Raw genomic sequence first — 27,508 nt, 5'->3', positions numbered from 1 at the left:
TTCCTCTAACCCAAAGCACCAACACCTCACTTGGCAAATTCAGCATATCTAATTTACTTTGAATACTTTGTGTTTTAGGATGCTTTCTTTAGCTCATAATTCATTATATATTGCACATAGGGAATATCATTGGTAGCAAATATACACAATTGTCAACAAGTTCATCTGTAAATGTGTCTGGAAAGCATCATTAACAAGGAAACATATATTTTGGTTTAGTATTGAGTGTCAAATGAATCCTTATGTTCTATTATAAAATAGGAATGAATTGGCATTTAAAAGGTAGTGATTAGAGAATAAAAGGGTGAGTTTGTTTACATTTAGTGTTGTAAAGAAGTGTTTATTTTATATGGCTAATTAATGTAAAGTGTAAGAAAAATCTGATTGTTTTAATGTAGCCATATTATCTGGGTTTAGGAGGGCTGGGAATGTGGCTTAGTGGTAGAGTGCTTGCCTAGCATGCATGAAGCCCTGGGGTCAATTACATAGCAACACATAAACAGAAAAGGCCAGAAGTGGTGCTGTGGCTCAAGTGGTAGAGTACTAGCCTTGAGCAAAAGGAAGCCAGGGACAGTGCTGAAGCCCTGTGTTCAAGCCCCAGGACTGGCAAAAGAAAGAAGAATATTAGTATAAAATATGCCCCAATTATTGGAGCCCTCTTCTTCCACTAACTTTTGTCAAATCATTCAAACAGTTTATTGGCATTGATCTGTCAGAAATTATTTGTTAAAGCATTCATTTCTACCAAAGAATAGCAAACAATAAATCTGGAAACTCCACTAATAAAACATTTTATTGATTTATAAAAATCTTAAATTAACCAGAAAATTAAAAACTAAAACATATCTTTATTCAAAAATGCAAAAAGTTATGAAGGCTTTTCTAGTCTAGAAAGAGAGGTCCAGGTGTATAAAATATAATTTTTTCTTTATTCTTGACTCATTGTTAATCATTATTATTTAAATTAATGATGTGTCTCTTGATACAAGTACAATTGAAAATCAAATGCTAAACCACACAGGGAAACAACCTGATAATAGTACTTTTCTGTATGAGATTTTGCATTTTTAACATCTTGAGCTGGGATAATTTACAGTGGCTAAAATTCAATTTGTATTATTTAGGCATCAATTTGTTCTCAAATGTTAAGATGCAAAGTCAAAAGATGGCAAGTAGGAATGAATTCACAATGAGTAGATTTGTTTCCATCTGGAAATAGCATAACTGAAAATGAATGAATTAAAAAACCTTTCTTATTTGCATACTTAAGAGCTAACTAGAAACAGACTTTTTAAATCACTTCCACTTGAATAAATTGTATAACCTGAGAAGTCTGCATTTCAGAGTCCTCCATTTCAAAAGAACAATAAGAACATGAAACTGATTTTAGTCAGCTATTGTAATGCCTGCTCTTGAATCAAACTACAGTTTTGTAACCTGGTTATACCTAAAGTGTACATTTACAAAAACTTTAAACACATACATGTAAATTTCCATGTTCGCACCATTCAAATATCCACACTCATTTTTTGGTAGGTATACAAAGAAGCTGTACCAATAATCACTTGTGTATGCAGAGGGAATTTATAATACTTACACAACTATTAGCTTATCAAACTGGAAATAATAAACAGAATAAACACTGCCATTTTTCATAGGCCTTGAAGTTGGGTACATACTTTAAAATATGCAAAAATCATAACTTACCCACTCAAGATTTTATACTAGGGATGTTTGTCTTTTCTTAACTTGTATTAAAATTACTAAAAAGACAGAAGGGAAGTTAAAAGGAGAGATGAAGTTTATAAACACCTAAGGGAAACACATGAACTATGAATTGTAAGAAATTTTTTCAAAAATAGATGCCTCTGGGATTCATTTGATGAAGAAGTCACTGGTAAGAAACTGCAACTTCCAATTCATAAATGGTGCTTACTCAAGCTGTGAAGAGTTTTCTGTCCCTTGGGAACAATTTTAAGCTCAGAGGCAAGAGACAAAGGAAGCATGATCAATCCATGGAAAACTTGCAAAACAATTCATTTAAAATGTGCTATAGAAAATATAAAAATCTCTGGTTAAGATTTCTATGTCTACAGTAAACAGAAAGGAAAACACACAGAATAAACAAGACTCAGGAAAAAAAGAGGAGCCACAAAATTTACTTGCTTGTATTTATCTGAAGAATATAGACACACTGACTTTTGCCATAATAAAAAGTATATCCTAGTATGTGGAAATAAATCTAGCCTTTGCTAAAGCACAGATATTTTGTGCATCCTCTACATTTTTATTTTAAAAAGTGTTTCATATATATTCTATTGTGTATAAAATATAAATTGTATACTTTTAACAATAGTTATATCATCCTTTCATATCCATCTGATAAAATATAAATACAGACATCATATAACAACAGTTCCTCTGTTGAAAACAAAATACAATTTAAGGAAACCTTCTGGAAGGCTCAAGCATAGATAATTATTTCTGTCTAGGACCTCTATATTTCAGCATATAAGTGCAAAATGGATGAAAGGAACTGCGTCAAATTAAAAATGTTTCTTCCCATCCAAGACACAATTGATAGATTTGAAAGACAATGTGTAGAAAAGTCTTACCCCCGTATCCAACAAATAAGGGGTTACTTTTCAGAATATTAAGTGAAAGAACAAATAATCCAATTAATAAATGAACAAACAAATTAAACAGTTCAGAGAAGAAACATCAATTACCAATACATACATGAAGAAAAGTTAAAAAATTTTAACTGAAAAGAAGTTCACATCCAAAATAATACATTCTATCTCACCACAGCCAAAGTAGCAATCATCAAAAAAATCATAAATGCTGACTAGGATTCAAGAGCAAAAATGGACAATTTAAATGTGTTAAGACCTTCAATTAAATAACTTACACTATAGTATTGATTCGAATCTTTCCCCCCCCCTTTGGTCTGGAAGGGTGTGTGTGTGTGTGTGTGTGTGTGTGTGTGTGTGTGTGTGTGTTATGGGTTATATAACTTACTTATTCAAAAATTATTACTATGCATCTGCCAGGTAAAGAACAAGGTAGGTTATAAAACTAACTGATAAAAAGTAATTACTTCTGGGAAAAAAGACTTAAAAGAAGTATTGGCGAGAAGTAAAAACAGAGTTTCAATTTTTTACTTCATATTATTTTTAAATGAAGTGATAAAAGTTAATGAACCAAGTCAATGTTTTCTATGTACATTTTGTATAGAATGGCAAAATTGGGCTGGTTAACACATACACGTGTAAATACCTTATACAATTGTTGCTTTTTTTTTTGGTAAAATCAGTTAAACTAGATTCTATCAATTTCCAAGACTATAATGTATTATTATTAATTATGGCAGCTATGGGGTAAAACAGCCTGTCTCTGGTGCTTAACCTCCTGTGTAACTGCAATTTTGTATTTTGTGTCTAACATCTTCCAAATATTACCTCTTCAAACTCCTGCTAACCTCTATTATATTTTGCTTACGTGAGCTCAATTCAGTTGCATTGACTATGCAAGTGGGATAAAGACTCATTTGTATTTCTGTGCTTGGTTTATGCAACTGAACATAATGGCCTTTAGGTATAGCCATGTTGTGAATAACAAGAGAATTTTCCTTTTGTTTTGGTATCCTGAAAACTTTATATACATATGTAAGCATATATTTTATATATACTCTATAGTGTATGAATATTCAGTATACATGCATTTATATAAATATATGAGCATACATATATATATCCATATATTGGTGGACAAATAAATTAATTTCCTTATTTTTCTAATGTGTAAATGAGCAAGGCCCTATACACAGTTTTTAACATTTTCATTCCATTTTCTTTGGATATAAACTGCAAAATGGCAATGCTGAATAATATGGTTGAACTCTTAGAACCTTTTATGAGTATTCTGCTCACTTTTTCCATAATGACCACATTGATTTATATAACCTTCATGAGTATACAAAGGGTCCTTGTAATATTTGCTTTTCTCTCTCTCTTCTCTCTTCTCCACATTTTTTTTCTCTCTCACTTTTTATTTATTTGCTTTTCTGTAACTATTCTAAGAAGAATGAGGTATTTCCATTGAGGTTTCAGCTTGGGTATTCTTGACAATTTATTTATTCATGACATTAAGCAACTCATCAGTCGATCATTTCAATATTTTCTTTTGAGAATTTTTCAAGCCTTTATAATTTTTTTGCTGTAATTGTGTGTTTTCTTTGATGGAACTTTGGATTTAATGCAGGTGCTCACACTTGGTAAGCAAATGTTCTACCACTTAAGCTACACCCCAGTTTCTTTGTGTTTGGGAGATTGAACTTTTTTTCTCTGATTTTGTCTGGACTTGGCTCCAGCTCCAGATGGTCTTGCCTCTACTTCTTGAATAGATAGGACAAGAAGAAGTGCTTAACCATGCCTTAATATAATTTGACCTATACAAATATACAGTTGGCAATTCTAATTAATTTGTGCATGAATATTTCCTTCAACACTGTGATAGCTAATTGTTAAATTGCTTCTGTTGTATATAGAAAATTGATTATTCTTGTACAGTTTCCTCTAATGTAAAGATACTTTTAGCTGATTCCTTTTTATGTGAAAGGATATGATTTATTTTACATATATACAGTTTTTTCTTATTTATTGTCAAAGTGATGTACAGAGAGGTTACAGTTTCATACATTAGGATACAGTTTTTGAAAGTTGTGGTAAATTAAAAAAATCAGTTAAACCTGGAGAAGGCATTTTTGATCCTATTTCAATAGTGTAGGAAATGACTATTGCAGGCCACATGAATAAGCAGTTGTGAGCAAGGGCCTGGTGGCTTTGGCACTTTGGGAGAGTGCCTGTACATTGCATTATGTCCGAGAATGGTGTGGGGTTGAGTCTCAGGAGTATTCTTCTAGATAATTGGAGAAAGAACAGCAGTGTGTCACATGCAAAGAGCTGAGTTGGGAGTCAGAGTACAAATGCTTCCTCTGGTCAAACAGTCAGACCAGCGATTAGAGCTGTCTGTGTTGCTTTCTGGAAAGTTTTGTGGTGAGTGAGCTAACTTTGCAATCAGCTACTTTAGTAAATGTGGGATGTTTGTCTTTCTTTTATTAAAAAGACGAGAAATATCATATTTGAATTGTTTTAACCAATCCTGATGTCAGTTAAAATGACTTCCCAATATTAGTGATATTATAACTTTATTTTTCTCTCTAATCATTCTTCACAGAACTGAGGAACAACTACAAAAATAAAAGATATTTTGATTTTATTGAATAAAATTTTATTTCTTTTCAAATAAACTATTGAAAATTCATATCAGCTTTTTTATAAAAATGTGCATTGTATGTTGTTGAAGCTATGTATCTATGTTTGCAAATAAATTCATTTTCACACACTATCCATTTTATTTTCTTTTGAGTTGGAGATATTTATACCATTAGTAGAATTACATAAGATATATCTTGCTTTTACAGATCATTATTTAATGAAATATTAAGGTTTACTATATACTATTAAGGTCATCTTTTAGCAGACACCATATTGACCAAGATTTAGGTTTCTGATTTAATATTGACTAGATTTGTAGGCTGGGTTTTTTACCTACTAGTCATATAAATTGTGTAACCTCACTGTACTGAAATTTTTTAATCTTTGTATATGAAAATAAAAATTGCATAGATTTTTATAAATTGTTTATGGCATTCTAAAGATGATAGATGATAAATAGGTAGGAAGGTAGGTAGGTAGAAAGAGAGAGAATAGATAGATATTAAACTAATCACACATGAATACTACAGTGAGAGAAGTACAACTTGCATTATATTTCACTTTTAATCCTTTTTATTTAGATTTGTTTGTGCCTCTGAATCTAAAGCACACTTCTCACAGGCAGCATGCACTGGGGATCTATTTTATTTTATTTTCTTTACTGAGAATTTAGCCTTATAGCATTTGTCTTTAGATTGGTGTTTGTAATCTATGCAAGTTTAATATCATTAGTCATTAAAGTAGAATTTATATCTTCTATTTTGCTATTCATTTCCTGTACATTTTGCCCTTTCTTTTGGACCTCTGTTCCTTCCCTTTTGCCTTTGTTAACTGCTACTCTTAGTATTAAATTGAAATTTATCTAATATGACATTTAGATTCTTTTTATTGGCTTATTTATTGTATATTATGAGACATTTTCTTGGTTGCTTCAAGGATTGTGATGAACGTCTCATTAGGATGCAAATCCCCCTTATTTCTAACTCACAAAATATTTTTTTTCACAGCTAGGCTTTTGAGCAAGGCGTGAAGCTCCTGTATCCCAGGTATCAGAGGTAAGAGATTTGTGAGATGGTGATTCAAGACCATCCAAAGTGAAATGTTAGCAAGACGTCATCACAATCAACAAACTCGGAATGGTTGTGCATTCATACCTATTATACCAGGTACTTGGAAGGCATAGGAAAAGGTATCCTGTTCTGAAGCTAGGTCTAAGTAAAAAGATCATGAGACTCTATTCCAAGGATAAGAAAAAATTCCAAGTGCTGAGGCATGGGTCAGATTGCCTACCCTGTGACCAACAAGCATGAAAGCACGAGGCCTTTAAACCACAGTTCATCAGCGAGAGAGAGAGAGAGAGAGAGAGAGAGCACAAGAGAGAGCACAAAAGAGAGAGAGCACAAGAGAGAAAGACAGACAGAGAGACAGATAGAAAAAGAGAGACACAGGCATAGAGAGACAGAGGAAGAGGAGGATGAGGAACTAAGGAACAGAAACATGGAGAAGGACAGGGAAGGATGGAGGGAAAAACAAGGAAGGAAGTAGGGAAGGAAGGAAGGAAGGAGGGAGGGAGGGAGGGAGGGAGGGAGGGAGGGAGGGGAGGAAGGAAGGAAGGAAGGAAGGAAGGAAGGAAGGAAGGAAGGAAGGAAGGAAGGAAAACCCTCTTTGCTTTTAAGACAATACATATAAGGAATTTTATATTCTGTTTTCTCTTGTTCCTTTTCAAGGTTGCTATTTGTTTGTATTTTTTGTGTTTCTAAGTTTCTCTGTTTAGCAATTTGTTTTTGACTAACCTGTGACTGCGTAGTTACTGATTCCTCTGACTCTCTGTTTTATTAATTCTTGATTGTATTTTTACCACTTGAATGCAAGACTTCAGGTGTTCTGGCCAAGTGTTGAACCCTGTCTTCATTCCTTTTTGTTGTAGGTTTAATCTCTTTCCTTTTGTTGATTCTGTCCTTACACCACCATGGTCCTCCTATCTACTTCCCAAGTACCTGGGATTAGCAGTGTGAAACATCATATCCATCATGTGTGGTTTTTTTTTTTTTTGTTTTTTGTTTTAATGAATTCTCAGTATCATTTGTAGCCCAGGTTGGCTTCACACTGCAATTTTCCTATTTCCATCTCAGGAATAGATAGGAATGTAAGCAGGTAGCACCATTTTCCAAATGGAAGTTTAATTATGCTTATCTGATCGCCAACCTACTTGTCTGAATGCACAACTCACTAGGAGGACTAGTAGAGCTTCTGTTATGTCCAAGCCCACAAGGTGTATTTCCTAAGTTTCTTTGTAGTGTTAGTTCCCTGGCTCCGACCTTCAAATATAAACTCACATACACATGATTTCACTTCGTTTATCTACTTACCTCCAAATTACACATTTACAAAACACTTTGGAGTTCTATTTCTCACCGAAATGATACTAACATCAGAACTACTTGCCTGTTATACTGGAATTAGATTCGTCCAACAATTCCAATTGATTTGGAAAAGTTCTTACTTGGCTCATTTTGGGATGCACTAGTTATTAGTGATGATATGTCATCTTCCCATGTTTGTGATCTACTGCCTTGGTTACATCGATAATCAGCAATATTTTCACGGTTTGTCTACATGTGTGTTGCTTCAGTCATTCATGCAAATTTTCTGGGATCTATATTTTTATGTGAGACAAAAGATCCTTCCAAAACAAATCTGTTTCTACTTAGAAATGCCAAACCAGCCTCCTATGTTACAGCCTTACAGTAAAATGCAGATTTCTCATTAGGAGGAATATTTTATAAAATGCTGAAATAGATTAACACTTATAAGGTCATCCCCACATTTTAAATAGGACAGGAAATAAAGTTCTGAACATGAATGCTTCTGAATATGATGCATTTTTAGTTGATTGTGAATAAGATTCATTTTTATTTAACTTGACAACATGTCTCTGAGTGTTTTGTCCAGAGATAAAGTGACTATGGACATGTTGAGCCAATTACTCTCCTTCTGTTCCCAAATTGGCATTAATACAGTAGCTGGGTAGAAATGGCCTCACGCTTGCTTACACATTTATAATAACCAGTGATGCAAAACATTATTGCAACATCCATAGTTTTTATTTTATTCTGTGCTTGAGACGAATGTTGCTGATCAGTTTCCCACTGTATGCTCCTTTTTTGTTATTTGAATCTACTGTTTTACCAACAGGAACTGTCACTTCCTGGACAGTAGGTGTATGGAGCACTGAGTTTGGGCACAGATAGAACAAAACCTTAAGTGACTTTTGTCTAGTTCTGGAATTCCATGAATGTGTGTGTTTGACATGAGGAAGAGCATTCTAAGTACAGCTGATTCCAGCTTTGAGAACGGGGACATACTCTAGGCAACATCAACATGGAGGGACTCTCCATCCTAAATCCTGAAAATCTAAATTCCAGCATTGAGGTTAAAAGCAGGGCATCAGACAAACATGGAATTTAGCTTGAATGGTTTCATAAATAGATGGATGAACTGAAGAACATGCCTCAAGCAGCACAGGTAGTTTTTTAATATCTAAAGTGAAGATTAACTATGTTTTAATAAAGGTTTCATGAGGATTAAAGGAAGCAGGTGCCAGTATATATCAGATGACCTCAATTGAATCTCTACCATTACTGCATTCTTTGTTTACAGTAATTAGAAATTTGTCTTGCTCCTAACATCACACTGCCACTCCATCCATCCAAATGTGCAATTCAGTCCCCTCAATCTCAAGTAGCATGTTGGCCTGTAACACAGTTTCACATTTCTTTTTCCCCTTGAAAATATGATCCTATATTGATCCCTAAACTGCACCTAAATTTCATACACCTGTCTGCCCCTAGATCATCTCAGAATGGGCTACCTGGAGCCTATCTCCATGATCGATTCCTTAAAAAATATTTTCTGTCCACTATCTACCTTTACAGATGTATATTTAATACTGAGTTTTGTGGGTCCTTAAAAGCAGATTCCATGTCTCAGGACATCTTTCCATTAATTGGTGTATCATTGCTGGTCATCAATACCGTTTGATCAAGACTTGTGAACAGTATTATTCAATGAGTTATCTATATTATCTCACATAACCAGAACATTACTCTGAGGTTGATAAGTTTTTACCCATGTTTTCTAGATAGAACATTCAGGAAGCTGGGGAAGGATTTACATTTTCAACTTCAACTTTGGGAATTCAAAGATTCTAAGATACATTACTACTTATCTCTACAAGCCAAAAGCTTATAGCCTCCTTCTCTGAACACTGGAGAATCAATATCCAGGTCCTATGAATTTCCCCTATTGCCCGACAGAGGCTAAAAGCCATCTGATATGTGCCTGAGATTCCCACCATCCACTGCAAGATGCAGTTGAAGCTGAGGCTTCATCTCACTTGACTTATGCTGGTTAAATTCCTCCTCCCATCAGCTCCTCCCGAGAGGCTTCCAAACCAAATTACTTGTGCAGAATCCCACCTCAGGCTCTGCTTCCAGCAGACACAGCTAAACACACACTGCTAATTATGAGAGGGGGAATTTGAGGGAAAGTAGAGGCTATAATCACTAAACAGCAATATTCTTTTTGGTAAGTAATAAGCTTCTCTGTGAAGGGAAGTATTGGGGGGAATATCTGTAGGGCTTGAAGAGTATGGCAGACACAAAATAACTCCAGGGGGTAAAAGGGAAGGGAAGGGATATCATTTCTGAGCATATGAGGTAGAGTGTATGGTGAATGTTTATCATATTTCTCACTTAATCCTTCCTTCCTTCCTCTTTCCTTCCTTCCTTCCTTCCTTCCTTCCTTCCTTTCTTCCTTCCTTCCTTCCTTCTTTCCTCTTTCCTCTGTCTCTCTCTCTCTCTTCCCTCCCTCCCTCCTTTCCTTCCTTCTTTCCCTTCCTACAGGGTTTACTCTATAACCCAATCACTCAGGCTTTCCTGGAATTTATAATCCTCCTACCTCATCCTTTTTAGTGTTCAGCTAATTTGATAATTGTTAAAACTGGAAACAAATCAAGCATATCTAAAAGATATTATCTTGAAATGGTAGTCAATTAACAAAATACTGTGAAATGGAAAGGGCAAATGAAGATTTTTTTTTCCTAATTAATAGAACTAAAGGTGTCCAGTAGTTTGACATTTTGTTAAGTCTATTGCACTATGCAGATAGGTTGTATGCTGTAAAAGTTATGGATATTAGTGACATTTTTTTATTAATTTTGGTACAAAAATTGAGCAGCTCCCCATTAATGCATAATGTTTTTTTCATGAGGAAAAATTAAAACTGGGATTTTTTTTATAAGAGGAAAGCCTCTCAAATTAAGTAAACTCCCAAATAAATATGATGTGCTTAGTTGCTAACAGCAAATATTACAGAGTGTGTCCTACAAGCCGAACTTCAGGATTGTCAGATATTAACAATCTATTGTTTTCTTCTCAAAGAGATTGCAAGCCTTGTTGGAATGGAATGAAAGCTTCAAGTAAAGTTTCAAGTACAGTTAAAATTTTCTAATTTTTTATTTGCAAGAGTTTTGATCTTTCAAACTTCTTCTTTTCTCCCTTTCAGTTTCTACACCTGTATGTGTCTCACTTGAGCTCACTTCCTCAGTGGACAACTTGTCTACAATTTTCATACCAGGCTGTGCTTCCGGCAAACACAAACTTAACACAAATCTCCTATGAGAGATAAAATATCAGACAATACAAATAACTATAAAACTTTTAAGAAAAAAAGGGTGTTTTCAATTTACCAAACTTACAATCAGTTAATATCAATCTTAATAAAATGATGTATCCACATAGCCTTCATTATGATTAGTATGGTTTTTTTAGTCAGAATCTATATGAAATTTATCCATGTAATTGGTAGATAGTTCTTTTTTTTTTATTCTTAGATCTATTTAATAAATTGAAAAAAATTAGGTGACCTTGAGTATAACTTGCCCAAGTTTACACAGTTGAGAGGTGAGAGAGCCCAGCCCAAATTTCTCCTACTCTAAATTCCCCCATTTCCCAGGAGGTACTGCTAGATTGGATTGATTAAAATCTTTAAAAATGTACCCAAAATGTCATGAATCCAGGAACAAAAGATGAATTTTCTGATTTACTTTCAAGTGAACAGCAAGCTTATTTCATCAGAACACAAAAGATCCTCACTCCCTCTCTAATTTACATCTGATCATCACATGAGCTTTAAATACAATATAACATGATATTATTGATGCATTAATGTTATCTTATATTTCCAGACCTTTCCCCACCTCATTCTTAATTCGTTTGTTTTTTGTTTTTTTCCCCAAATTCTTATTATCAAACTGATGTACAGAGAGGTTACAGTTTCATACATTAGGCATTGGATACATTTCTTGTACTGTTTGTTACCTTGCCTCATACCCCCCTCCACCCTCCCCCTTTCAGTTGTTGTTCAGTTCATTTACACCACACAGTTTTGCAAGTATTGCTTTTGTAGTTGTTTGTCTTTTTTTACTCTGTGTGTCTCAATTTTGGTACAGGTTTAGGCAAGTCATAGCAGAGCATCATAAGGTCCAATAGCTATACCCTTATGAACACCTAAGATGATGCTAAGTGAAATGAACTCCATGTTATGGAGACAATTGTTATATCACAGTTGTAACTACTTTCAACATCCCATGTGTATCTGTAGCTTCTATTATTGATGATGTTCTTGTATCACCTTCCTGTGGTTGTAGCTACACTATCTCTGTAATCTTATCTGAGTATATTGGAAACCGTGTATACTGGTATTGGAACTAGGAAATTGAAAGGGCATACCAAAATTGGTAGATACTTCTTTAAGTTTCATTAATAGATTATCCCCAGTTAGAGAAGAGGCACCTAAACAGAGGAAGCCCTGAAGCAGATAAAACCTGGGATCTTTGGAAAATAGGGAGGAAGTACTGCCACTAGAAGGAAGTAAATTTCTCAGTGACATTGGAGAGAAGATAAGGGCAAAACAGGAAAGGAGTAGGGAAAGCAGATCATGGGCTTTAAAAGCTTGGAAAACTGACTTTTACTGAGTGTGGGAACAATTTGAAGTCACTGAGCGGAGTGATGGAATGAAACTTAACAAACTAAGGGGATCTCTCTGACATGTGGCAAATAGGCCGCCAAGGGGCAGAAGGAGTAGCAGGGGGACTTGTTAGGAAGCAATTGCCATAATCACAGCCAAGACTAGAGCTTTAGCAGGACTGGTAGTGGGAAGAGGACAGATCTGCCTAATTGAGAACCCATTCCCTGCCAACACTGGCGCTTGGCCTGTTGCCCTTCAGTGCCAGTGGGAGCCAACTGCACTCTGTCTAGGAGGCAGTAAAATTTTACACTCATTTTACTGTTTCCAATTAACCCATTCTGGTTTCTTCCAGCAAGCTGCTCTTCTGCTGAACGCAAACGCATTCTTCTTAGTGATCTCTTGGAAGGCACTTCATGCCTCCGCTGTTTCTTTTTTAGGTTTTTATCAGCCTTTGTGTCTTATTAATATTATAAATTTTAAGTTAAATGTTTATTATTTTACTATTAATGTTTCTATCTAAAAACAATTTAAAATGACACATGCAGCATCTGTTACTGTCATAGTAAAATTACTACCAGGTCCTTAAATGTATTAATTTGCCTACTGATGATTCCCTCAAACCTATTTGATCATAGGATTGTGAATTATTTTTATTTTCTCACTTGGTATTTTTCTGGTTATTTAAAGTCTCTGCTCATGAGATAATGGTAGTTACCAGATCTGATTCCTTTGTGCTGCTTTCCTTGGACCCTGCTATCATCTGTAAGCAGTTCATCTTCCTTTCTTAGCTACACTCAAGAGTCTCCAACTATCCTTCTTCCTTACCCCCTCAAGATTCAAGAATCAGCCTTCTTAGTTGATATTTCTATTTGCTTCTGAGCTGAGCTTTCTACTGGAACTTGCCAAATTATTTATTATCTGTTATTCAGCCATGACTTCCTGGAATTCAAACAAAAGGACACAAATTACACCAAAATTCATAAATTAGTCATAACTATATCAGAGTTATCATGGTTTAAGGATGACCTCTTATTATTCAATATTCCTGGTCTTTACTACAAGACCCACGATTTGTACTTGTGCCACAAGATTTCTAGTAAATAATTACCCAAATATAACAAGAAAGGTGCTTTCACTAAGATGATTCCTGGCACATGAACAACTGTTTTGCCAAGGAAAGAACTTCATCAATTCAAATAACAGAACATGATTATGAAAAAAATAACTGCAAGGCTGGGAATGTGGCTTAGAGGTACTATGCATGAAACCCTGGGTTCAATTCCTCAGCACCACATAAACAGAAAAGGCTGCGATTGGCATTGTGGCTCAAGTGGTAGAGGGTTAGCCTTGCAAAAATCAGGAAGCCAGGACAGTGCTCAGGCCCTGAGTTCAAGCCCAAATATCTCCTTATTTGACCTCTTGTCTCTGTTGAACATCTTACCTCTGTAGAAACCTTGTGGTTTCATGAAGAAGGAAGTTGGCTTTTGGGTGGCTGTCTTGCTACGTATTTTATGAATCATACATGAAGGGACTTGGGCTCAAGCACAGAAATGTAGATGATATGACAAATCCTGACTAAAAACAAATAAGTAAACAAAACAGATCAGAATATAGTGCAGGCACTTATGCAATAACAATAATAAGGAGGAGAAATTGAATTCTTAAAAAGCAATGCTGGAATTTTTGATTCATTTCCTGTTTTGGTAGAGGAGATTTTACTCTCCTTTTTAGTATAAAAGAAGTCCTTGGTAAACTTCAAAAACAAAGGAAGCAAGAAAAGAAGGAAGAAGAAGAAAGAGAAGGAGAAGTAGAAGAAAGAGGAAGATAAGGAGGGGGAGAAGGAGGATGAGGAGACAGACAAACAGAAAGAAAGACAGAAAGAATGAAGAAAGAGAAAGAAAGAAAGAAAGAAAGAAAGAAAGAAAGAAAGAAAGAAAGAAAGAAGGAAGGAAGGAAGGAAGGAAGGAAAGAGAAAGAGAGGAAGGAAGAAGAAAGAGGAAGGCAGGCAAGAAAGAAGGAAGGCAGGGTTCTAGAGAAAGGAGAAAGAAGAGGAAAAGGAAGGGAATATATATGTACCAAAATATTTCACATCCGGAGTAATATTTATAGTAATAAAAAAATAACAATTCTCTAAAATAACTGACTTTAGTAAAGAGTCAAACCTAGAAATATGTGATATTTCTCTCTCAAACTTCCTTTTTTGGCTGCTGAAGTAACTCCATTTTTAAAAAATCTTTCATCTGTTTTCTCAAATATTTATATCCTTATTCTGATATGGGTAAGTCCTGTGTTAAGTGTGATATCATGAGTTAAATTTGTTTTATCTTTCTTTATTGTTTCTTCCCTCCCTCCATCTTTCTGTTTTCTTTTTCTTCCTCTTCACTCCTTTCTTCTCCTGCCTCCTTCTTTCCTTCCTCATATCCTCTTCATGTTTACCTACTTTCACCTATTGAAGCTGAAAGTCCCCTAAAATACTTTGCTTTCAATAATTTTGTGTAGATGAACATGCATGCTATCAAGTCACTTCTCTAAGTTTTCTCTGACCATCTTGTATGATATAAACTACTCTGAGAAGGCAAAAATACATATTCTTAACTCTGTGTTAATATTTCTATCATGTCACTGAACATAAGATTTGTAATTAATGTGTGTTGTATGCACACATGTATATGGCATGACTCTTTTTCACTCCATAGCAATCCTAGTGAGACCGGCTAGGTATGGGGGGATCCGGCTAGGTATGGGGGGATGCTACGAGGCGTAGCCTGAATGCTCGTACATGTCCATCAGAGTCCAAGGACCATCAGATTTTCTTTTGCATATCTGAAAATACAAAAATTATCTGAAAATTATCCTTACATTAGGGTAGAAGCTACTTACCAATTGCAATTCCTCAGTGTTGTGATTCCTTTCTCCCCTTCACAGAAACAGGCACATATTTATAGAACACTACAGAAATTAAGGCCTCAGAATGGAAGGGAACTTGGATCCAGCCGTGGATAGATTTTATTTACTTTTTATGTCATGCTTTTTAAGAGCATCTCCTTCTTGTTATTGGGTGTTATTTCTCTTCTCTTTTCTCTTTGGCCTTCCTACCCTCGGTTATTACAAGACAACGGTGAATTTGTTTAATGATAATTGCTCGAGTATACTTTAAGCTTTAGAAGACACAATGTATTTAGCTTCTTTAATATTTTCACTTAATGACTTATAAAGTTTTCAGTGTGTATATAAATTACTCCAAAGGAATTTATTGAATGAAACAGTGGAGAGATGGTTGAAGGAAAACGGCTCTGCTTTCTTTATTTTTCTACTATACCACATTACCCATAACAAATAAATACACACATTTGTACATATATAGGAAACATGCCCATATTCAAATGTGATACACTGCACATATACTTCAGTGAAAGTCAAATTGTTCTTTAGTGACTGTATTTTTCTGCTACCATTGCCATAACATAATCTCTCAGATGGGTGACATATATATCAAAGGTTAAAGAATATGCTTTAGGGACTGATAGTTGACTTATGATTGACAGCGTTGGTGCGTCCTTAGACTTCCCTCTGCCTGTTAGATGGTAGCCTTCCATCTGGATATGTGCATCTCTAGAGTCTCTGTTTTCTTAGAAACACACCAGTCATATAAAACTCAGAGCTAAAATTTACCATTTAATTGGACTGTAATTACCACCCTAGAGTTCCTAGCCACATAGTATAGTCACATGGAGATAGCAGAAGTTAGCAATGTCTCTCTACTTAACAACATTGGTTCTGAAAGGAGACAATTCAGTCCATTAAAATGATGAAGGGTTGTTTTATAACCATGGTATGTCTGAATTCTGAGTGTTTTATATAAAAGTATAAGAAATGTTGGAATCATCATAGTGGAGAGATCACATCCTGTTTATAAACTCATGCACTTAAGATATCAATATCCACAGACTCTCTAAAGAAATGTTTTATGAATGTACTGAACAAAATTGGAAAATAAATTGTGGGAAAACTTTAAATCTAATACTTTGCTTATGGAGAAAAATTCCCCATTAATTTTTTGGCATAGTAATATATTCCTTGACATTGGCTAATATGGGTTTAATTGCTTTTGTGACCTTTTTTTCACTGACCAAGCTATGACATGATTGTAAAATGCCAAACATGGACAGCAGAAAGGAAAACAAAAAGATTCCTTAACAAAATGTGGACTGTTTTACTTTTGAAAATGAACATTTATTGATTTTACTTGTCCTTCTTTTTATTAAAATATATGCATGTTGGAAAGCAAAATTATGGACTAAAAGGACATACCTAGTCACATAGAATATATTTGCTCACATTTGTCCAAATTTTTTCAGAGATCATAGATTAGAGCTATTCTTAAAATTGAATCTACTAAAATAATACTGATTATTGTTTATATTTTGTCATGAGCCAAGCACATATTATTCAAAAGGTCAATGGAAATATGTTAATAGTATTCCTCTCTTGCTGGTGAATTTTTTTCAAATTCATATTCTTTAAAAACTTTTCTATGCTTGGATCTGATGTATGAAGGAACTAACACACACACACACACACACACGCACACACTAGACTACTATGCTTATGGTGTGAATTCTTCCTTTGTATATTCTTATGGTTCCCTACATAACTTTCCTTTGATTCTAAGTCTTCCATAACTCTTTAAATTTTCTGATTAAAATTAAATTGGTTAAATTTTTCTCTCTAAAGGATTAAAAAAATCATGAGTCCCTTCTTATTTGCAAGCATTAAGAGAGAAAACTTCTTGTTTTAACATCTCACATCGCTAGCATTTCTATACAAAGACCAAGTTCATGATTGTCAAAATTTTCGAAGTTCATCAAATTTCCAAGCATTACCACAACTCTGACTCTTTATGGTTTGAGCCACATATTGAACTTTAGCCAACAAACGAGAGGTCAGTCACCACTTTTGAGGTAGTGAAATCTTTGGGAGCTCTTAAATTTCTGTGCATAAACAACCCTGCATGGAAAACCAAAAGCACCTCTCTGACAACAAGGGATAACCTGGAAATCCACAGAATGCCTGAGAGACCTATGGGAGTGAAGTGTTTGATCTACTGTATGAGTATTTGATCATCTTATCTAATAAAGACATGTGGAAATATATCACTTAATGGTGAATCCCAAATCCTTAAGCTGAAGTCAGTCTTCTGTATGAGGTAACGATCCCATGGGGGGTGGGGAATTTAGATCATAAATTATTTAAAGAGTAGAAAATTGGTTATCACATATGAAAATTCTGGGGTAAATTTTTCTAGGGCTGTATCTAAACAGTGTTCTCTTCATCATAAGAACACATCAGTTATTGGTATGGTGTGATCAACCTGAATAAGAGGCTAGGAGGACAATGTTCCAGTCTCATACTTCAGTTTCAGAGGGAGGAGACCGTTATCTATCATTTTCCTACACTTTATGTCTGTGTGACCAGTGACATATCAAATCATCCCATCTAATCAACATACTACTACCATTGAATTGAACTTAATAGGATTAATATGCACCATTTAGTCCTGAAAGACACAATGACACAAATAGACATCTACTTCCTCAATAAACTCAGATCTCTCCTAGAACTAAATGAGACATAATGTCTGCTAAGTAGACAGTAGTGTCTGGCAATAGGGAAATCTTCAGAGTGAATGAAATTGTTACCTCACCATTATACACCCCCAAACCAAACCAATTTTGAGTTCAAAAGATGACTACTATTATTTACTTTTACATTTTATCTTTTCCAGAGGATCAGTGTTTTATAGTAGGTTCACTAGAGTATTGATTAATTCATTCAAATAAGTTAAAAATGCATATAAGAGGAGTAAAATGTTTCCACAAATGTTCAAATATCCAGTTTCCTTTAAATTGCTAATGGGACCGACAGCTGCATTACTGACTTTCAAATGCTTGTGTTATTATTATTCAACTTAACTTGGTTAAAATAGTAAATCTAACCAAGTTAAAATTAATTGTATTGGTTTCATATGGACAATTCCTCATTAGGAAATGTAGTTCTACATTAGGAAATATATACTCAAATATCTTTTCCAGGATAGGAGCATGGAGAAAATTTTAGATATGGACTCATGTGGGGTGAAAAATGCATTATCCTCACTCCTTAATAGGCTGTCAGAAATTAGGCAAACTCGACAGAAAAGGACTTTTTAAATGTAAGGAATATACTATTTGTTTAATATGAGCTCAAATATAATTACAGATTATAAATAGGTCACATGGAACTCTACAAGGGAAATATTGTTATAAATGTGAAATATGATTGGCAACTGAAGTCAATGGACCTATTTTTCTGGCTTCAAATTTCATCATTTTGGAGATTTCTATGAGACTCCACATGAAAGTCCTCCATGTGGAAGATTTGCAAGTATTGGTATTCTAATCTCTTCCTCAGTAACGTACGAATCTGGATGATTGGCTCTCATGTGCACACAGAAGCAGGTGGGTTATTGGCTCTTCAGGATCACTGGAACAAGGAGTGAATGATGTGTGAAATGAAAAACCTGACCCAGAACTCCATGTTGTTGTAGAGTATTGGGTAGAGGGGCCTGGCAGGGCCTTGTGAGTGCGCTGAGAATCACACAGGTGTGTAATTAGAGTTCCCTGAGTCTCAGAGCTCACCATGGGCAGACTAGGTTGCTTTCCTGAGCTGTTTTATACATGTCCTAGTGTCAATATGTTCTATCTCTCTGGCTATGCAGAGTTGTAACAATTAATAGTCTCTATCTCAAAGAAATGTACTGGGAGAAAATTACCTGACCAATTTAGCTAAGTGATTCGATTTTACCTACACTTATAAGAGACATTAAGAGATAAAGCATAAAGAAGGAAAAGAAGTCAGAGAAAGGAATTGAATTTTAGAAATCCTAACTTTGGTCCCTCATTTCAGGTTTTTTATGTTGTATACCAAGAGTCTAACGAAATTTAGGACTACAATATTTGACCTCTGTTCAAGCACAGGTAAGGTAAAAGTATGCTGTAATAATATAAATGACACACGAACAATGAGTGACATAACAAGTACAAGTGTATGACGGTCCCTGGGTTCTTTGTAAAACGTTACCACTTGGGATCAACCTGTCATAAATAGGAAGTGAAAACTCCATAATTTGCTGGGACTATAGGGGACATAAAAATATCCATATTAGAGACACAAACCTAAATACATGATTCAGTGTGACTAAAGACAATGAATTTTAGAAACTTAATCATTTCACTCAATTTGACCTTGATGGTCATGACAGAAGCTAATATGTGTTTATCTCCATGAGGCACCCGCATGATTAACCTACTATCATATCTATGATTTTCCTTAAAGAACAAATTGTCTACTTTTGTTTTTCTGTTAAGAACTTATTTTTGTTGACTACTCTGGAAAATATAAATGGGCATCATAATGTCATTGATTAAGAATTACTAAAGAGGCACCTTAGTTTGCTTATAAAATCTATAGGATATAAGCATCTATGGACTATAGAAAATAAAATATATAAGGACCTAAGCAGTACCTAAATGGGGAAAATGATGGCTGTGGTGACATTGATTAAACTGACATGTAGAATGGAAACTCCTTTGTACAAATACTTAAGTATTTCTGAAATTTTCAAGAGAAAAATACAGAAATATTAGGAAGGACTGAAATATCACACTGGAGAAGTTCAAGAGATTTTACAGAGTAATTACAGCCTCTTTACCTTTTGATATGATCTGTAATATGTTAAGCCCCATTTTCAATTGGCACTGCTCTTTTATCTGTACATTATAACCAGGAGACTCCACCATGAATCCTGATTTTATGTCTCTTTTTTTTTTTACCAGAACCATCATTACGAAACTTGAATTTTAACTGCATAAAACACTATAAATATGTTATCACTCTGAATTTGTAAAAGTATAATGAGATAGTAATGGTAGACACAAAAATTATTCCCATTTTCTACAAGAAGAAAACTAAGCTTGGAGAAGTTCCTCTGAACCTAAATCCTTTTAGTGATTTTTGTATTTTGTTATTTTTAATTTTCATGTTTATCTAAGTTATTTAGTATTACAATTTGTTTTCATTACTACTTGTGTCTATATAGCAGGCTAATAATACAACTATTACAGTAACAGTGGGCACTAATGACAGCGTTCATACTTTAAGACATGATATAAAAATTTGGAATGATACTTAATGTGATTTTATACTACTAAGATCCTATAACACAGATACTCTATCTACAAACTGATGAGAGAGATGGGTAGGAAGGAGTTGAACTTTTTTTCCCAATGTCATATTTTTATGGAAAGGAGAATAAGTGTTAGATGATCTCTGAACACCTTCTCAAAGAAAAGTATTTGAACTTGTCCAGAGTTATAACAGAATGAACAAGAGTTCATGGGAGTCTAGATAGAGTAGTTATGCTCTCTTGGACTCCAGACTGAGAGGTTAGTAAGGGTTGTGAAAGTCTAGAATCCATGTTTAAATTACATGTTTCTATTATACATGCTGGATTTACTTGCAGGAGAATTCAAAGGAGAGACAAAAGGGAAGAAAGGGAGAAGACAGAGAATTGAAGCAGAAAAAGTTAAATGAATTTTAATCCCCTTTTGCCTCGAGTGTTGAATAAATTTGGAGTCCGAAATTATATTTTTTTCAAAGAAATTCTTGGCTAATTTTACCTCCATGTTCTGGGGAATGTCACCAGACCTTAACGACAATCTTACCTAATGAACTAACTTCTTCTATTACAAACTAGCTATGGGCCACATCTTGTTCACAATGTCTTTTTGGAATTCCTCGGTCTTCAGTCTCTCCATCAGTTTTATCATCTTGATGTAAAGGAGAAATGACATAATTAAACATATATAATATCTGGTTTTAGGTATCACGGGAATACAGCCCCGTATGTGCTTTTCCACAAGTTTTTTGTCCATTATATTTAGCATCTTTTCCTTAAAATTTCTTTATTGTTAGTAAGGGAATTAATATGATTCTTCATAGTGTTTGGTGAATTTAAACATGACATTCTAAAACATCTACTTCCTAATGAATGTTTTTCAAGTATTAAGTATGGCATCTCAAATTGTTGGCAGAGATTTTCTTTTCATATATAGTTACATGGGAACATTCCCAACACAATCTTCACAAATTAGCTAAAAGGAAAAAATATAAAGCCAAGAATGAACTAAGATCACCACCTCTACAACCACAACACCAACAAAACACATGCATGAGTATTCAACCAACATTCATTTTTAGCAAACTAATCAGTGATGTAACTGTCAGCTATTCTTCAGTTAGCCTATTTGCCTTTTCCATAATACATACAATGTGATTTATACAATGACTTAAAAACCATTAAGAAGATAAGCAAATTATAACAACTAAAACTTGATTAAATAGTATTGTTTTCCTTTTTCTGTGGTAAAGAGCACTGTCAACTAAAAACAACAACAACAACAAAAACCTGAAAAAGAAAAGGCAACAACTTCCATCTAAGTCTTTGACAACTTGGCTACAATTTACCTTAGATTGACTGTAAATATCTATTGTAATCATATCAAGGCAATGCTTAAAGCAGACATTGCATAAAGAAATCCTCAGGATGATGTTTCATGTCTAATTATACAGTCCCCACTTTAACTGAGCTTTAAGGAAAATAATGAGTGGAAACAAAAAAGTGAAATCAACAATTCTGATTGCAGGAAGAATAGTAATAGTGAGAGTAGACAGAAAGAACTTCAGCCAGTGTATTACCTATGATTTTCCGAACTTAAATTTCACAATAGCTCAGAAAGATATAATTAGTAGTCTCAGTTTATACATGAGAAAAATAAGACTGAGGGAAAATATGATTTTCACCCAGCTAATTAGAAACAGAGCCAGGGTTATTGCTGAGGACTGTCTGTGGCCAGAAGTTCACTGAAATCTCCATTTCTGATTTTCTACCAGTACTGTGGTGGGCATGGTGAGGATACAGGAAATTGGAAAATCTAATCCTTGAAAAAATTTTCATCAGTGATTGCCAGGCATGATTTACACACATGGAAAATACACGTGAGAGATTATGAATATGAAATCCCATCGTAGGAGAAGAACACTTCAGTTCAATGAGAAAAGTCTTTGAATTGTTATGATTTCTTTATCTTCTGTCAGGGAGATGGGTCCACTTGAACGGCTGGAAAGTGGAGGGAAGTAATTGATAAGGGAAAAATCTTCAAACAAAATATAAGACAACATAGACAGTCTGTTAGAGTTCCAAGAAAATGTGAATTATTTCACCTCCAATCTTTGGACGTAAGTAAGTTGCTAGATGCCATTGATTTAAATAACCAATATTTATTGAGTCCTGATTCCTTGATGTAAAAGCTGGAAATAAACTTTTCTTCTAACGGGTAGATTCTAGTATATTATCATCTGACAAGTTAGAACCAACATATTCTGTCAGGAAGGCTAAGAGAGAGGCGGGAGTATAGAGAAAGAAAAAAATAGCAAATATTGTTTTGTTTTTCTTTCTTTAACCAAAGAGAGGAATTAAATGAGGATCTACAAAGTTTAGGTAAAGACGGAAAGGTTTCAAAGAACACATATAAGCATTTAGATATGATTGGAGAGATAAGAGAGAAATAGTGCGGTTTGTAGAGAATATTGAAAAATATTCCTTCCTGAGCTTTAAAATTGTTATAGCAACTCTAAACTGTAATTCATATTCTGGATGTGTTCTGAAGCTCCATACAATGAAAACTTGGTCCCTAGCAGGCGAACTTAGATGCAGGAGGTAGAAGACATGGGACCTGAGGGGGATGAAGTTATGGTACAGCTGTTGTATCCTTCAAGCAGACTACAGGGACTTGCCTTTTCTTTCTTTTTTTTCCTAGCTGTCATGAGTGGGGAGCAACTTCCTCTGCTACAGGATGCACTGCTGAGTCCAAAAGCAACATTATTAAATGGCCATGGATTGAAAATTCTGTGACAGTGAACAAAATTAATACTTTATTTAAAAAAACTTGGTTGTTTTGGGTGTTTTGCAATAGTAATGAAAAGCTGACTCTCTCACAGGTGTTAGGTGAACTGGAGGTGATTCTCTTAACTTCTGCAGCTTCGCACTGAAGCGAGTGTATGCTGAGAGTATAAATGCCTCTGCCACCAGAGACTTTGTGGTGATGGACAGGCATATCTGATAATATATGTGACTGACACTCACCAAACTCCTCACGAGGATCAATCAACATGAATTGTAACCAAGCCTAAACCAAAATAGAAATTGTGTTTGCAGTTGTTCAACCTGGAATCAGTGTAGAAAAGTATAGAACAATGGGACAAGGAGTGTAAGAGGAAAAATAATACGAGCTCATTTGAACACACAATTCTCTGCCCATCTCATAGTCTTTTATTGGCTCCTATTATATTTGGGAAATAATCACAACCATTTAGCCTTTTGTCCAATCATCCACATAATGAGGCTAAGACATTCTCCTGAGTTCTGGAGGATTTCTTCTGGCTATTTATTTAATATCTGGTTATAGTAGATGTCTTTTCTTTCTTCCTAGTCATTCTATGTGAAATGTTCTTTCCCCAATCTCTCCCTGGTTCTGAATTTAATTGGTGTGTGTCCCTACTCAGAAGATGAGCATGAAGTAGAATAGATGGTGTGTGTGTGTGTGTGTGTGTGTGTGTGTGTGTGTTATAAGATTTCTCGATCATTTACTTTATAAAATATCTGTATTAAAAGTCTTAATTGTTTTATATTTGTTCTGGCATTCAAACAAATGAGTTATTGAAAAGAAAATAAGTATTCACTGGTATGACTTGAGATTTTCTGAATGCCAGTACATTGGACAACAGATACCAATGAGTTAGGTAAGTTAATGATGATGGACTGCCATATTAAGGGGAATAAAAAGCCTCTTAAGTGTTAGAGCCAGAAAGTCTTTGAGGCTCTTGTCTACTCTAAAGACTGTAGAAGAAACTATCAGGAGTTTTATCACTTAGAAACTGGACTTGTACAATTTTTCCCTAAGCTGAAATAAGAAACTCACATTTAGGTTCTTTAAACCTGTCGATTGATAGTGAGTGCAAATATTTGCATCCATGCATATGAGAGTGGTGAAAAGATTCTTTCTTTTTCTTTCAGTTTGTGTTTCTGTAGTGTTTTGCATTATTTGGTTGATGATAATAAGCATGGTAAGTGAAAATAGAGGTGGCATTTGAAATCACAACTTGAGTACCAATGGATGGATACCACTCATTGCATATACCATGCTGTCCCTTCTTCACTCATAAGACACTCAATTCAGTGTGAGTAGTTAGACTGTAGAGACTTCTGTTTAAATTATGAGCCTTCCCTAAAATCCTTCCATTTGTTGGAGAATATAATCATATTAAGCCATACATAATTTTAATAGCATTTAGCAAATAAAATTAATTTTCTGATCCCATCTGACATGCCAAGAAGCACAGAAGAGGTTCTGTGTATACTTTCATAGGACAGATACCCTACTCAGAAGATGAGCATGAGGTAGAATAGATGTTAATATGATTTAAGAGATTTTTTGGTCACTTGTGGGGCTTGAACTCAGGGCCTGGGCACTTTCCGTAAGCTGTGTATGTATGTGTGTGTGTGTGTGTATGTGTGTGTGTGTGTGTGCACGCGCGCGTGCGCGCGCTTGCGCGCACGCGTTGTACGTGTGGTTGCGTGCACCCAAAGCTGGGTCTCTATAACTTTGAGCCACAGCTCCATATCCAGTTTTCAGGTGATTAACTGGAGATAAGATTCTTATGGACTTTCCTGTCTAAGATGGCTTTGTACCAAGATCGTCAGGTATCAACCTCCTGAGTAGCTAGTATTACAGGCATGACCTACTGGTATGTGGTTATATGTTTATATGATAATTGTTTTCATCAATTTTAACAGGTTTTGTTTTATTTATGACAAGATACAAATACAGAAGACAAGTATGTCGCTGTTCCCATAGTTATGGTGTCAATGAAAAATTTTTGGAAAGCTGTAACTGATAATTGTGAGGGAAAAGCTCACATCTCAGAATAACACAATGAAAAGAAACTCAATAACTGATTTTTTAAAAATACCCATGAAGTAAATTTAAAAAAAAAAACATATTTAATCTGGAAATTCTTGTCCCATTGGATTACTTCTCAAGCATCAGTAAATCATGGCTTTGTAGATTATCAAGTAAAAGTAAACCTACGACTAGGAATTACAAATTACTGTAAGATAGGGATTACCTATCTAGGTCTTTCCAGAACTTGTCAAGGATTTGTTACTTCATGAAGTAAACTTTTCCCACACCATTTCTTTTAAGAAAACAAACAAACATACTAATATCGTAACACACCATTTCATACTTTATGTACTATATTTTAAATTATGTTGATTATATGTTTATTTGGTTGGATGGTCTTGTTTTTTTTGTTTTGTGAATTTTCTCCCCAGTTCCCCAGTGTAGGGTCTCTGGGGCCATGGCCCTTTCTACCTTTACTCACAATGAGTAACTTGAACTTGCAATGCCCAACACATCATGAGCTCCAAGGAAATAATCACAGTGGACATAAGATAAGAAAACATATGACATGACTGTCACACTGTGTTAATAATCTACTCAGAATGTGTTTTCTTTTGTTTTTTCTCCTAGAGTCTAATTTTTTGGAATATATTATAAATAAGTACTAGGAGTTCTAACATGCAAATCTGCATGTGAGATGATGAAGGAAAAATAAATTGCTATGTATGCATCCAAAGTTACAAAAGCGAAGGACTGAATGCAAGGGAAGTGTATAGAAAAAAAAAAGGGAGTAAAAGTGTGCAGGTGTATGTGGTGAACAAACAGATTTTGGTACTAGCAACAATTCCAGTCCTTATTTGTATTCTTGAACCACTGCCCTATGGAGAAGGTTGTGGTGGTATACTGATGGAGTGACTAAATTTTTTATAGTAGGACAGGTTACATGGAGAAATGATAGGAGATAAAAGCTAGCAGGTCAGGCAAGAGTCAGATCAACAGAGAGTTTTGTGACTTTCCACTACAAATACGAGATGTTTGAACTCCACTTGCCATCGTGGGCTGGAGGTGTTTATCATCTTTATGATGGATTGTTTCACAGGAGTATGATCTTCTAAAGAGATCATCTACTTATGTAAGAAATGGGGTTTCTCAGGGTACGTGCATTCTGGATTCATAGAGAGACTGTAATAACTTTCTGTAAAACATTCTGAAACATCCCAAGGACACATCTGGAACACAAAACCTGAAGCCAAGTTCACATGGCAACTACTCTGATCATGAATTGGTCCTTATTGCAGAAAGGGCCTAGGATTGTGCTAGAAGGAGGGAGGGAAGAAGGGTTGAAGAGAATGTGACATTAATCAAACAGGTCTAGAGTCCAATGAATGGGGAAATAAAGATGTTTGTTTTCTCATAGGTAGAATATCCTGTTCTCTTTTAATTCACCTTGAGAGAACAGGAAGTTGTTGACTGACTCACAAGAGAAAAGAAACATGTCACCTGTGACATGTCATCTACATAGACACGTGAGAGCTGGCACAGCCTACACAAAGAATAATCTAAGACAACAGTATTCTCTGTGAGCTTTCCAGATAGACATAATGTCTCTGCACAGAGACAACTAGCCAGAGTTTCCATCAAGGCACTTTTTAGAAGTACAAATTCAATTTAAATATTTCATGATCATAAAACTTCAATATCTACTCTTTCTTATTTCATATTTTAATTTAGTTATTGATTGCCTCTGCCTTTGCTGTTTTGAACAAGATCTAAATGGGAAGTGTTAGAATATCCTTTCAAAGACCATTTAGATTGCTTTAGGATGGAATATAGGTAAGTATCCAGGCATTAGAGTGCTTGGTCTAGCTTATTACATCCTTCAGCACATCTTCAAGAAGCATCTCATGAACGGTGACAGTATTTCTTTGCAGTAGGGACTTAGAAAAACTAAGCCTAAAGGAACAGCTTCAAAAACATATACATAAAATTCCAAGGAAATTGTTTTTCCTGTCATTATCAAGCTAATGTTTTGTAGTTATTCTGTCTCTGTCTCTCCCCTGTTGTGTTTTGTGGTATATAAGAGCCAGAACTGCATCATGCATTCATTTCAAAAAATCATTGACAATCTCTTAGCAAATT

The sequence above is a fragment of the Perognathus longimembris genome, chromosome 14, assembly GCF_023159225.1.
Source record: "Perognathus longimembris pacificus isolate PPM17 chromosome 14, ASM2315922v1, whole genome shotgun sequence".
Classification (NCBI taxonomy): Eukaryota; Metazoa; Chordata; class Mammalia; order Rodentia; family Heteromyidae; genus Perognathus; species Perognathus longimembris.
Note: the sequence above shows the minus strand (reverse complement) of the source record.